Below are 15,823 nucleotides of genomic sequence, written 5' to 3'. Positions count from 1 at the left end.
TCAAAAGTTTACTGTTAAGAAGAATAGCAGCATTCAATGACCATCTTGATGTATGTGTCACCAAATTTTTGATTATTATTTCAGAGAAAACCATAATTTCAAATTTAGTTCCTTCATCTTTTAGTTAAATTCCTTAAAGAGCATACTAACTTGCTAAAGGAAAACATACTTATATTGCATATTTCTTCCAAAATCAAATGTAGAAATGTAATATTCTTTAAATGAAGATGTAAATTTTTCATACTCCTAACAAAAACTTTAGAATCATGACTACATGTTCTTTAGATTATTTTGTGTGTGTGTGTGTGTGTGTGTGTGTGTGTGTGTGTATTTTGTAAGAATTCTTGGGCTTCCCAGGTGGCACTAGTCGTAAAGAATCTGCCTGCCAATATGGGAGACATAAGAAACATAGGTTCAATCCCTGGGTTGGAAGGTCTCCTAAAGGAGGGCATGGAAACCCACTCCAGGACTCTTGTCCAGAGAATCCCCATGGACAGAGGAGCCTGGCAGGCTGCAGTCTGTAGGATGTCATGGTCAGACACGACTGAAGTGACAACATGGTAAGAATACTTAGCATGAAATCTATAAACAAATATTTATATACATTTTATAGTATTTACTATAGGCACACTGTAGCAGATGGCTAGAATTTTTTCATTTTGTATAACTGAAATTGTTAGTGTTGTTTAGTCCCTAAATTGTGTCCAATTCTTTTGTGACTTCATGGATTATAGTACAACAGGCTCCTCAGTCCATGGGATTTCCCAGGCAAAAATACTACATTGGTTTATGATTTCCCACAGGCAGTGAACCTGCATATCAAGGATTGACTCAAGAGGATTCTTTACCACTGAGACACCAGGGAACCTCATAACTGAAATTACATACTCATTGAAAAGTAACTCCCATTTCTCTTTCCCCACAGCCCCTATAAATTACCATTCTTCTTGGCTTCTCTTGTGGCTCAGCTGGTAAAAAAAATCCGCCTGCAATGTGGGATACCTGGGTTTGATCCCTGGGTTGGGAAGATCCCCTGGAGAAGGGAAAGGCTACCCACTCCAGTATTCTGGCCTAGAGAATTCTATGGACAGTCCATGGGGTCACAAAGAGTCAGATGCGATGAGCGACTTTGCCCTCACTTCACTTCACTTGTTTCTATAAGTTTGACTGTTTTAGATACTTTTTAATTGGATCATGCACATATGCCTTTCTGTGATAAACTTATTTTACTTAGCATAAAGTTGTCCAGGTTAAGCCATATTGCATCATGTTGTACTGTCTTTGCTAAGGCTGAATAATATTCCAATTTATGTATGGGCATTTTCTTTATCCATCCACCCATTTATGGACATTCAGGTTGTTTCCATATCTTAGCTATTGTGGAAAATTGATGCAATGAATTTCTGAGTGCTGATATCTCTTTCAGATCCTGACATAAATTCTTTTGGACATATAAAGTCCCAAAGTGCGATGGCTGAATCATATGATAGTTCTGCTTTTAATTTCTGAGAGAACATCATACTATTCCCGTAACAGCTACATCATTTTACTTTCTTACCAACAGTGTGAAAAGGTTCCATTTTTTTCACAGACTCACCAACAATTCTTAATATCTTTTTCCTCCTAATAACTGTCCTAAAGTGAAATGAGGGGTATCTCATTGTGGTTTTGATCTGTATTTCTCTGATGGTTATGTGGGGAATATTTTCCTATACTGTTGGCCTCTTGTATGTCTTCTTTGTAGAAACACTTGTTCAAGTATTTTAGCACTTTAAAATCAGGTTATTTGAGTTTTTGCTATTGAGTTGTGGCAGTCTCTTACAAATTTGGGAAATACACCTCTTGTCTGAAATATTTCACCCATTCTATAGGTGGTCTTTTAACTTTGTCAATAATTTCCCTTGCTATGCACAGACTAGTTTGGTGTCGTGCCAATTTATTTTGCTTTTGTTGCTTGTGGTTTTGGTAGCATGTCAAATAAATCGCTGCAAACAAATAAAATGAAGCTTCTTCTATGTCTTCCTCTCAGTTCAGTTCAGTCGCTCAGCCCTGTGTGACTCTTTGTGACCCCATGAACTGCAGCATGCCAGGCTTCCCTGTCCATCATCAACTCCCAGAGCTTGTTCAAACTTACGTCATAGTGTAGGTGATGCCATCCAACCATCTCATCCTCTGTCATAACATTCTCCTGCCTTCAATCTTTCACCACATCAGGGTCTTTTCCAATGAGTCAGTTCTTCACATCAGGTGGCCAAAGTATTGGAGTTTCAGCTTCAGTATCAGTGAATATTCAGGACTGATTTCCTTGAGGATGGATCAGTTGGATCTCCTTGCAGTCCAAGGGACTCTCAAGAGTCTTCTCCAACATCACAGTTCAAACGCATCGATTGTTCAGTGTTCAGCTTTCTTTATGGTCCAATTCTCATATTGATACATAACTGCTGGAAATACCATAGCTTTGACTAGATGGACCTTTATTGGCAAAGTAATGTCTCTGCTTTGTAATAAGCTATCTAGGTTGGTCATAGCTTTTCTTTCAAGGAGCAAGTATCTTTTAATTTCATGGCTGCAGTCACCATATGCAGTGATTTTGCAGCCCCAAAATATAAAGTCTCACTGTTTCCATTGTTTCCCCATCTATTTGGCATGAAGTGATGGGACCAGTGCCATGATTTTAGTTTTCTGAACGTTGAGCTTTAAGCCAAATTTTTCACTCTCCTTTTTCATTTTCATCAAGAGGCTCTTGACTTCTTCACTTTCTGCCATAAGGATGCTGTCATCTGCATATCTTAGGTTATTGATATTTCTCTCAACAATCTTGATTCCAGCTTGTGCTTCATCCAGCCCAGCAATTTGCATGATGTAATCTGCATATAAATCAAATAAGCAGGGTAACAATAGACAGCCTTGACATACTCCTTTCCCTTATTGCAACAGGTCTGTTGTTCCATGTCCAGTTCTAACTGTTGCTTCCTGACCTGCATATAGGTTTCTCAGGAGGCAGGTAAGGTGGTCTGGTATGCCCATCTCTGTCAGAATTTTCCACAGTTTGTTGTGATCCACACAGCCAAAGGCTTTGGCACAGTAAATAAACCAGAAGTAGATATTTTTCTGGAACTTTCTTGCTTTTTCAATGATCCAACAGATGTTGGCAATTTGATCTCTGGTTACTCTGCCTTTTCTAAATCCAGCTTGAACATATGGAATTTCGTGGTTCATGTATTGTTGAAGCCTGGCTTGGAGAATTTTGAGCATTACTTTACTAGTGTGTGAGATGAGTGCAATTGTGTGGTAGTTTGAACATTCTTTGGCATTGCCTTTCTTTGGGAATGGAATGAAAGTTGACATTTTCCAGTCCTCTGGCCACTGCTGAATCTTCCAAATTTGCTGGCATATTGAGTGCAGCATTTTCACAGCATCATCTTTCAGGATTTGAAATAGCTCAACTGGAATTCCATCACCTCCCCTAGCTTTGTTCGTAGTGATGCTTCCTAAGGCCCACTTGACTTCACATTCCAGGATGTCTGGCTCTAGGTGAGTGATCACACCATCATGATTATCTTGGTCATGAAGATCTTTTTTTGTACTGTTCTTCTGTGTATTCTTGCCACCTCTTCTTAATATCTTCTGCTTCTGTTAGGACCATACCATTTCTGTCCTTTATCGAGCCCATCTTTGCATGAAATGTTCCCTTGGTATCTCTAATTTTATTGAAGAGATCTCTAGTCTTTCCCATCTGTTGTTTGCCTCTGTTTCTTTGCACTGATCACTGAGGAAGGCTTTCTTATCTCTCCTTGCTATTCTTTGGAACTCTGCATTTTTATGGTTACATCTTTCCTTTCTTCCTTTGCCTTTTGCTTCTCTTTTTTCTTCAGCTATTTGTAAGGCCTCCTCAGACAACCTTTTTGCATTTCTTTCCTTGGAAATGGTCTTTATCACTGCCTCCTGTATAATGTCATGAACCTCCATCCATAGCTCTTCAGGAACTCTTCCTCTAGAACTCTACAGTTTCAGGTCTCATGTTTACATCTTTAATCCATTTTAAGTTACTGTCTGTTCATGGTTTAAAACAGAGGTCTGATTTCATTCTTTTGCATATGGACTTCCAATTTTTTCAACATCATTTATTTAAGAGACTCTCCTTTCTCCTTTGTGCATTCTTGAATTCCTTATTCAAGAACAGTTGACCTGACATGTGTGGGATTATTTCTGGGCTCTCTATTTTGTTTCATTGGTCTAGATGTATGTCTTTATGCCAGTTCCATGCTGGTTTCATTATTATCATTTTGTAATACATATGAAATCAGAAATGTGATGCTTCCTTCTTTGTTCTTCTTTCTCAAGATTGCTTTCAAAATTCATGTGGTTTTATATGAAACTTAGTATTTTTTAACTATTTTTATAAAAGATTTCATTGGGATTTTGATAGAATTTTTCTTGAATCATAATATCATTTTCTGTAGAATAGATTTTTAACAATATAGATTCTTAATTCCTGAACATAGGGTTTTCTTTTTGCATTTATTTTTGTTCTCTTTAATTTCTTTCAGCAGTATTTTGACATTTTCAGTGTACAGGTCTTTGCCTTTCTTGGTTTTGTTTATACCAAAGCATTTTATTCTTTTTATGCTATAATAAATGGAATTGTTTATTAATTGCTTTTTGATAATTTGTTGTTAGTGTATACAATGACTTTTATATATTGATTTGTATTTTGCAAATTTACTGAACTCAAAACTCCTCCACTAACAAATGAAAATCCAGAACCAGGTAGCTTAGTGAATTCCACCAAGGATTTAAAGAATGACTAACATAAATCTTTATCAACTCTTTCAAAAATTTTTGAAGAACATAAAACATCCCCAAACTCATTTTTATAGGCCAGCATTTGGGGCTTCCTTATTGGCTGAGATGGTAAAGACTCTACCTGCAATGCAGGAGAATGAGTTTGATCCCTGGATTGGGAAGATCCCCTGGAGAAGGGAAAGGCAACCCACTCCAGTATTCTTGTCTGGAAAATTCCATGGACAGAGGAACCTGGTAGACTACAGTCCATGGGTTCACAAAGATTTGGATGCAACTGAGCAACTAACATATTACCCTGGTATCAAAGTCAGACAAAGTTATATAATAGAATACAGATATATAAAGATATATAAAAAATACAGGCCAATAACTCAGATGAATATACATATACAAATTCTCAGCAAAATGACCAAACCAAATCACACTGTATATTTAAATGCTCATACTCCATTACCAAGTAAGATTTAATCCCTGGGATATAAGGATAGTTCAACATATGCAAATCTATTACTGTGATATATGACATTATACAAATAAAGGATAAATATTTAGTTAATGTTCAAACTTTTTGAATAACATTTTCTTGAGCAAAGATAATACTTGCTAAATCCTTGATTAGGGGTAGGAATATTCACTTCTTTGAACATAATATTTTCATGAATTATATTACTCGATTTTAACAACAAATAAATTCTAAACAACAGTGAGTTCAGAGCCTCAAGACAGAAGCAGGATTTCTGGTAGATATTAGAAGTGTTGGTGAGACAGGTATAGGAGAATTAAAAAGAAATAACAGATTTTAGTTACATATCCATAGACCAAATACCATGAGAAATATTTTACACCTTCCATTTTAGGTTTTTTATTGTCTCACCATTAGAGGTCTAATTAAAGTACTGTAAACTGTATAAATTTAAGTCACAATTTGATGGCCTATGTATATATCAATGTTGTCATCAGCACAATCAAGAAAACTAACACACACATCACAGGCAAAGTTCTATCACAATTCTTGGGCTTCCCTGATAGCTCAGTTGATAAAGAATCTGCCTGCAATGCAGGAGACCCAGTTCGATTCCTGGGTCAGGAAGATCCACTGGTAAAGGGATAGGCTACTCACTCCAATATTCTTGGCCTTCCCTTGTGGCTCAGCTGGTAAAGAATCCATCTGCAATGAGGAAGACCTGGGTTTGATCCCTGGGTTGGGAACATCCCCTGGAGAAAGGAAAGGATACCCACTCCAGTATTCTGGCTTGAAGAATTCCATGGATTGTATAGTCCATGGGGTCGCAAAGAGTCTGACACGACTGAGCAACTTTCACTCACTTTTAATTTCTTACATCCACCGCTTCCTACTCCCAGTTTCCCATGTGACACATAAACTGTTTTTTGTTAATTAGGGATTAAGCTCACTTTTATAGAATTTAATATGCATAGAATCATACATTATATACTTTAACTTCTTGCATTCAACACAAGATGGAGATCTATCCATGTTGTGATATGTATCAGTTAGCTTGTATGCAGACACCATACTTTCTCTATTTACTTATCATTGGATATTTGGATCATTTTAAGTTTTGTGACTATTACCAAAAGCTTCAATGAAGATTTGCATACATATCTTTGTATGGATGTATCATTTTTCTCTTGGGTTAATGTCTAGGAGTGGAATAACTAGGTAGTGTATATTTATATTTGTATTTTTAACAAACTATCAACCTATTTTCTAAAATAGGTATGAATTTACGTTCCATCAGCCAGGTATCAGAGTTCCAGTTATACCAAACCCCTGCTGCTACTGCTGCTAAGTTGCTTCAGTCATGTCTGACTCTGTGAGACCCAATGGACAGCAGCCCACCAGGCTCCCCTGTCCCTCGAATTCTCCAGGCAAGAACACTGGAGTGGGTTGCCATTTCCTTCTCCAATGTATGAAAGTGGAAAGTGAAAGTGAAGTTGTTCAGTCGTGTCCGACTCTTAGCGACCCCATGGACTTCAGCCTACCAGGCTCCTCTGTCCATGGGATTTTCCAGGCAAGAGTACTGGAGTGGGGTGCCATTGCCTTCTCCAACCAGACCCCTAGTAACACAAGAAAATTTCTTTTAAGTTATTCCTAGTGGGTGTGTAGTAGTATCTCTTTGCTGTTTAAATGTATATTTTCCTAATAGCTAAGAAGGCTGATTATTTTGTGTGCTTATTTGCCATCCATGTAACTTCTTTCGTAAATCATATATAAAAATATTTATGCAAATTATAAATTGGGTTATCTTCTGGTTATTTAGTTGAAATAAACCTCTACGTATTTAAGATATTATACATATAAATTATACATGTGAGTAAAGATGTGAAGCAGCTAGATTACTTATACATTGATGTTGGGAATGTAAAACAGCACAGCCAATCTGAAAAATAATTTGGCTGTTTCTTAAAATTTCAACACATAAGTACAATATGACCTAGCAATTGCATTCTTAGGCATTTATTTCAGAAAAACAAAGACTTATGTTCATACAAAGATGCAGACATGACTGTTTACAGTAGATTTATTTGTAAAAGGGGAAAAACAGGAAACAACCCAGGTTTTTCAAGGGATAATATTTAAACAAACTATGACATATCCATACAAAGAATGAACTTCTGGTTCAAATAACAATTTGGATGAATCTCAAGGGAATTAAACTAAATGAAAACAGCCATCTTCAAAATGTTCATCTATGCTTCCAGTAATTTCATTTTTGAAAAGACAAAATTTTAGAAATGGATAACAGATTAATGGTTGGTGGAGGGTAAAACTCTAGGTGGGGGAGGAGGAGGGCCTGATGGGAGAGCAGTAAGGATCTTTATAGAAGGACAACATCAAAGATCCTAGTAGTGATTGACTAGGGGGGAAGATAAATAAACCTATGCTGTGCTATTCTGTGCTGTGTTTAGTAGCTCAGTCATGTTCAACTCTTTGTAACCCCATGGCCTATATATAGCCTGCCAGGCTCCTCTGTCCATGGGATTCTCCAGGCAAGAATACTAGAGTGGGATGCCATTCCCTTCTCCAGGGGATCTTCCCAACCCAGGGATTGAACCTGCAATTGCATATTGCAGGTGAATTCTCTACTGTCTGAGCCACCAGGGAAGCCCATACACTTTATAAAATTATATAGAACACACATAACTGTAAGTATTATTAAAATCAGGAAACCTGAATATTGGTCAATTGCTTCATGTTAATATTTAGGTTGTGACATCACTCATTATCTGAGAAATGCAAATCAAAACCACAATGAGGTACCATCTCACACGGATCAGAATGGCTGCTATCAAAAAGTCTATAAACAATAAATGCTGGAGAGGGTGCGGAGAAAAAGGAACCATCTTACACTGTTGGTGGGAATGCAAACTCATACAGCAACCATGGAGAACAGTGAGGAGATTCCTTAAAAAACTGGAAACAGAACTGCCATATGACCTAGCAATCCCACTGCTGGGCATACACACTGAGGAAACCAGAATTGAAAGAGACATGTGTACCCCAATGTTCACTGCAGCACTGTTTACAATAGCCAGGACATGGAAGCAACCTAGATGTCCATCAGCAGATGAATGGATAGGAAAGCTGTGGTACATATACACAATGGAATATCACTCAGCTATTCAAAAGATGCGTTTGAATCGGTTTTAATGAGGTGGATGGAACTCGTGCCTATTATACAGAGTGAAGTAAGTCAGAAAGAAAAACACCAATACAGTATATTAAAGCATATACATGGAATTTAGAAAGATGGTAACGATGACCCTATATGCAAGACAGCAAAAGAGACACAGATGTAAAGAACAGACTGTTGGATTCTGTGGGAGAAGGCGAGGGTGGGATGATTCGAGAGAATACCATTGAAACATGTTATTATCATATGTGAAATAGATCGTCAGTCCAAGTTCGATGCATGAGACAGGGTGCTCAGGGCTCATGCACTGGGATGACCCTGAGGGATGGGATGGGAGGGAGATGGGAGGGGGGTTCAGGATGGCAGATTCATGTCAATGTATGGCAAAAACCACCACAATATTGTAAAGTAATTAGCCTCCAATTAAAACAAAAAATAATAAATAAATAAAATTAAAAAAAATTAGGTTGTGATAATGTACTATAGTTTTTCAAGATATCACCATGGGGGGAAACTAAGTTAAGAAACCCATGATAGCTTCACTATTTCTTAAAATTCCTTAAAAAAAAACTGCAATTATCTTATAAAAACTTCAGTTAAAAAAGGATTTTATAGCTAACTATAGCACACAGCTCTAACATAAAGTTGTCCTATGTCTATTTATTAACAAAGGGCTTTTAGTTTTTATATTTAGTATAAACACCCCTGAATGATCAGTAAAAACTAAAGCTATAAAAGACTGCAGGATTGCCATTGTGATATGATTATCCACATGTAAAAATGAAATTTTAAAGCCTTCTCACTCTTCAAAAACAACATCCATTTTGAGTTCAGGTATATGGACTTTGATATAAATAGAGCCCTCTGTATATTGGGAGATGGGGGGATGCTTGATCTTCTATGAATCTTTATTGGTGAAGACTGAAATTTTGACATTATAATAGACATTCTCCTTGAGCAAACTAGTTGAGATTATGTAACAGCAAAAACTGCTATATATTCAGCCTAGATAAGAACATACTTGCTACTTCATTGGACATCAGCCTGCAAAGAAAAATAAATCTGGACACAGATCTTACACCTTTCACAAAAATTAACTAAAATGGATCATAGATGAAAATCGCAAAAAATATAACTTCTATGAGATAATAAACCTAGATAAACGTGGGTATGACAATGACTTTTTAGATACAGCATCAAAAGTATAGTCCACAATAGAAATAATTGATAAATTGTACTTCATTAAAATTAAAAACTCTGCCCTATGTAAAACCAAGGAAAGAGAATAAATAAGCTATAGAGTGGAAAAAAGTAAAATTACAAAGACACATCTGATAAGGGCAGTTATCAGAAACATATAAAAGACTCTTAAAGCTCAACAAACAACAAGGAAACAACCCAATTAAAAAAAAAAAAAAAAAAAAGGAGGTGGGGCCAAAGACCTTAACAGACACCTCACTAAAGAAGATCTATGGGTGGCAGGTAAACATATGAAAAAATGATATGTGTATCATCAAGGCATTTCAAAATAAAACATCAGTGAAATACCATTACGTACCTATTAGGATGGCCAAACTCCAGAACACTGACAACACCCCAGCGCTGCTTGTGGAGCAGCAGGATCTCTCACTCATTGCTGTGGAAATTCAAAATAATACAGTCACTCTGGAAGGCAGTTTGGCAATTTCTTGCAAATCTACACACACTTAACATAGGATCTAGCAATCAAACTCTTGTGTATTCACACACAGTATTTACACAAAGTAGTTGAAAACTTGTCTACATAAAAACCTGTACAATGATGTTTATAGTGATTCGAGTAATTCATTGATAATCACAAAAACTTGGAAGCAACTAAGATGGCCTCCAGTAAATAAATGGCTAAATACTGCAAAAAGTATTTATTTATTTATTCAGATACTGCAAAAGTATTCAGTGCTGAAAATAAAATGAGCTATCAAGGCATGAAAAGACATGGGGGGATTTTAAACGCATATTACTAAGTGAAAGGAGGCTGTCTGAAAGGCTACATACTGTTTGACTCTATTTATATATTTTAGGAAAGGCAAAACTATGACAATAGTCCAGAAAGAGATCTATGGTTCCCTGGGGTAAGGGATCAACAGAGCAAAGAGGATTTTTAGAGCAGTAAAAATACTCAGTATGATACTATATTGATGTCATATTACATTTGTTAAAACTCAGAGAAGGTACAACAATAAGAGCGAAACATAATGTAAACTATGGACTTTGGGTGATTGTGATAGTCCATGTAGGTTACCCTTGGTAACCAATGTTCCGCTCTGGTGAGGGAGGTTGATAACTGGGGAAACTGTGAATGTGTAGGGGCTGGGATTACTTGGTAAATTTCCGTGCTTTCCCCTCAATTGTCCTGTGAACTTTAAATAGTTCTGGAAATAAGAAAGTCAATAAAATGTTTTAAAATAAATATAACATCTGATTTGGAAATATGCTTCCTTCAGAAGGGTGATAAACTGTTCTTATTTTAGTTCAACCCAGTTCAAACTGAGAATTTCTACAGGTCTACTGTGAATTACCACTTCTAAGAAGGAACTGATAACTGTGTGCTTATCCTTATGGTTACATTTCCACTGCTGCTTGTCTTGTAAAGAATTTATTTGTTCACACTTTGCAACTAAATTATTCTAGCAGCCTGCCTCCTTTTCCTTCAACAGCTCCTGAGCATTACTTGTTTTATAACACCTCTTTAGTCTCATCACTTCCACTTCCAAAATCTATTGCCTTTAAAATAAAGACTTTCAATTCTCTGTTGTGACATTAACTGATCTACCTCCCCTTTTTGTAGACCAATCTTTAGCAAAACTGTCAGTCACACTGTGGCACTACCCTTATACATTTACACCTCAATACATTTGCCTGTGTCAATCCCTATTTTGCTTTTATACCCACATTATCCCAAGTTTCACCTTCAAATTCTGCACGTGTTTTATAGGCTGGCTCATATTTAGAGACTGGCATCTTCTTTATGAAGCCTATTATCACTTTAGGTGAAAATGACTTCTTCGTTTTCTTTAATTGCTGAATTTTCATAACTATTCCAGTAGATCCTGGACATAATATCTACTATACATTTCTTACAGTTATTTAACTGATCTTTTCTCCCTATGTCATAAAGTCCTTTAAGACAGAGACTGTGTTGTAACTTCCTTCAAGATTCCTTATAGATTAAAACTAAGGATATCACATCTACAAGGATGGCTTGAATATAATAACTACTATATATTTGCTTGACAAGTATCTCTAAAATTGTGATTTACTAATTTCACATTATGGGAGGTTTATTTGGCTTGGAACAAGGCAGAAAAATTACAGATGTGATTTTAATAGGCCATATACTTTCAAGGATTTCATTCTGGCAAGAGAGTCAAATTAAAGTCAAATTAACAATAAAATAAGATGCTGATTGGTACTGATAAACTGTACATGCATAAACAAAGAGAGATTTTACTAAATCTTGGGACCATAGGTGATGTCTGACTTGAATAAAGTTGAAGATAATCAGGAAAATATACCATATAAAACATTCCAAGAAGGAAGTAAACAAACACAAAATTATATCATCAACAGTGACGTGCAAAATTCATGTGCAGAGAAGGCTGGAAATGAAACACCTGGAAAGTAAGTAGTGGCCTCCAAATTATAGAATCTGGTTCAAAACTACAGGTCTGAATGGCGAAGTCCTAGATATCCATCCCCCTCATCCAAGGTTAATGTACAAGTCGGTCCTTTTGTCAAAAGTTACAAGTCATGATTCTTCCTTTATCTTTTGCATTTTTCCTCAATCATATTTCTAAGTGGCTGGAGAAAAATTGTATTCTTTTGTTATTATAAAAGCTTTAGATTAATATTTTGTCTAGTATTAAAACCCATGTATTGGGCTTCCCTGGTGGCTCAGAGGTTAAAGCGTCTGCCTGCAATGCGGGAGACCCCGGTTTGATCCCTGGGTTGGGAAGATCCCCTGGAGAAGGAAATGGCAACCCACTCCAGTATTCTTGCCTGGAGAATCCCATGGAGGAAGGAGCCTGCTAGGCTACAGTCCACGGGGTTGCAAAGAGTCGGACACGACTGAGCTACTTCACTCAAAACCCATGTATAAACAATATTTAACTTGAAAGAAAAGTGAAAGTGAAGTCATTCAGTCATGTCCGACTCTTTGTGACCCCATGGACTCTAGTCTACCAGGCTCCTCTGTCCATGGGATTTTCCAGGCAAGAATACTGGAGTGGATTGCCATTTCCTTCTACAACAGATCTTCCCAACCCAGGGATTGAACCCTGGTCTTCCGCATTGTAGGCAGATGCTTTACCATCTGAGCCACCAGGGGAGTCCCTAATATTTAACTTAATATATAAATTAATATATACAGTTAATGTTTATTAATCAATAAAGCAAGCTCTTTGCAACCTCATGTAGCCCACCAGGCTCCTCTGTCCATGGGGATTCTCCAAGCAAGAATACTAGAGTGGGTTGCCATGCCCTCCACAAGGGTATCTTTTCAACCCAGGGATCAAACCCAGGTCTCCCACATTGCAGGCACATTCTTCACCATCTGAGCCACCAGAGAAGCCAAAGAATACTGGAGTGGGTATACTATTCCTTCTCTAGGAATCTTCCCAACCCAGGAATCCAACCTGAGTACCCTGCATTGCAGGTGGATTTCTTACCAGCTGAGATACTAGGGAAGCACAGTCAATAAAGCAATCTAGGAAAATGCAAGAGCCCTAGTTGTTGGGATTCAGGAAGAATTCAGAGTATGCATGATACAATAAGCATTGAAACATGTATATTACCATATGTAAAATAGATGACCAGTGCAAGTTCAATGCATGAAGCAGGACACTCAGATCCGGTGCTCTGGGACAACCCAGAGGGATGAGGTGGGGAGGGAGGTGGGTGAGGGGTTCAGGATGGGGGGACACATGTGCACCCATTATGATTCAAGTCAATGTATGGCAAAAACCACCACAATATTGTAAAGTAATTAGCCTCCAATTAAATAATAAATAAAATTAAAAAAAAAAAAAAGATATGGCTTGACTAAGAACACTGATATTTGGGCCAAACAAAGATGTTAGGTGAAGGACCACATTTCATGAATAGTATACTTTGCTCCCTTGTAATCTTAGTGGATTTTCCTACTAAAATTTGTATGAGGAAAGCATGCCAGAAAAGTTATAAGATACTGCATAAAAAGTAAGTCATGAAAACTGACATGTATGCAGTTTGGCCACTTTCAAGGAAAGAATGGGAGATGGGCATTTTTGCCTGCTCCCTCTATGCTGAGCTTATGGGAGATAGCCAAGGTGAGTGTTTTTAGGCTGTTAGGAATTGCATCTTCATGTAGCTGGTGGCTTTCAGAGCTATACGTTTGGGGGGCATATCACTTGGGTGGGAGTCTACAAGTTGGAGATTTGATATTGTGGTCCAAATGCTTTGTTCTTCAGGGAGAAGATGGAAACTGGGGATTTCCTTTCTACTGTAGGTGAATGTTCTAGGGTGGGGTTTAAGGTGAGAGTGATCTCAGCCTTTCATACCATTTCATTATTGTGCATGTTTTTATTTGTCCCATGTGTAGTAGTTGGTCATCTAGTTTCTGGATTTCCCTGAGGAAATTGTTCCAAGTACAGCTGTATCTTCCAAGTGCACTCTTGGGAGTTCATTAAAGTTTTAGAGCCTTCTATGTTGCCATTTTGGTTGACTCTTCCATCCCTACTCACTCATTCATTTATTTACTTCGGCTGTGCCAGGTCTTGGCTGTGGCATACAAGATCCAGTTTCCTGACCAAGGATCAAATCTGGGTCCCCTGCATTGGGAGCATAGAGTTGTAGCCACTGAACCATCAGGGAAGTCTCCCTACTCATTTTTCAACCTAAACAAACATGATTTTAAATTCCAGTTCTGTTATAGATTTTGTCATAGATTCCCAGGCTTCTCAGGTGCTGCTAATGGTAAAGAATCTGCCTGTCGATGCAGGATAGGCAAGAGATGTGGGTTTGATCCCTGGGTAAGGAAGACTTCCTGGACTAGGAAGTGGCAACTCACTCCAGTATTCTTGCCTGGAGAATCCCTTTTACAGAGGAGCCTGGTGGGCTACATGATCCATCAGGCTACAGAGTCAGACATGACTGAGCAACTGAATGCAACACTCATATAGATTCCAGGATACTGATCAACCTTTCTAATACTCAGTCATTTCATCTGCCATCATAGGAAAAAGAGTACACTCAACAAAAAAAATTCATATGGTTATTTGAAGAGTAAAAGAGAAAATATAAAGGAGAGAGAAGTTTCTGACATTTAAGTTCAGTTCAGTCGCTCAGTCATGTCTGACTCTTTGCAACCCCATGAATCACAGCACGCCAGGCCTCCCTGTCCATCACCAACTTCCAGAGTTTACCCAAACTCATGTGCATTGAGTCAATGATGCCATCCAGCCATCTCATCCTCTGTTGTCCCCTTCTCCTCCTCCCACAATCCCTCCCAGCATCAGAGTCTTTTCCAATGAGTCAACTCTTTACATCAGGTGGCCAAAGTATTGGAGTTTCAGCCTCAGCATCATTCCTTCCAAAGAACACCCAGGACTGGTCTCCTCTAGGATGGACTGGTTGGATCTCCTTGCAGTCCAAGGGACTCTCAAGAGTCTTCTCCAACACCACAGTTCAAAAGCATCAATTCTTCGGCACTCAGCTTTCTTCACAGTCCAACTCTCACATCCATACATGACCACTGGAAAAACCATAGCTTGACTAGATGGACATTTGTTGGCAAACTAATGTCTCTGCTTTTGAATATGCTATCTAGGTTGGTCATAACTTTCCTTCCAAGGAGTAAGCGTCTTTTAATTTCACGGCTGCAATCACCATCTGCAGTGATTTTGGAGCTCAAAAAGTAAAGTGTGACATTGCTTGCACTGCTTCCCCATCTACTTCCCATGAAGTGATGGGACCAGATGCCATGATCTTTGTTTTCTGAATGTTGAGCTTTAAGCCAACTTTTTCACTCTCCACTTTCACTTTCATCAAGAGGCTTTTTAGTTTCTCTTCACTTTCTGCCATAAGGGTGGTGTCATCTGCATATCTGAAGTTATTGATATTTCTCCTGGCAATCTCGATTCCAGCTTCTGACATTTAGTAACTGTTAAATAGATATCATGATGATTATTAGTATTTTAATATGTTCTTTACTTCCAAATGTGCATTTTCTGAGTTTTATCTCAGAATATTCTTTTTGAAATTTTTATAGAAAATGTTTATTTTCCCCTTAATTTTTCCAATAGTTTCTATTATTTTAATATAATATCTCATATCTTTTAAAATTA

This window comes from Bos indicus x Bos taurus, chromosome 8 (assembly GCF_003369695.1).
Source record: "Bos indicus x Bos taurus breed Angus x Brahman F1 hybrid chromosome 8, Bos_hybrid_MaternalHap_v2.0, whole genome shotgun sequence".
In the NCBI taxonomy this organism is placed as follows: domain Eukaryota; kingdom Metazoa; phylum Chordata; class Mammalia; order Artiodactyla; family Bovidae; genus Bos; species Bos indicus x Bos taurus.
This window is presented reverse-complemented; position numbering follows the sequence as displayed.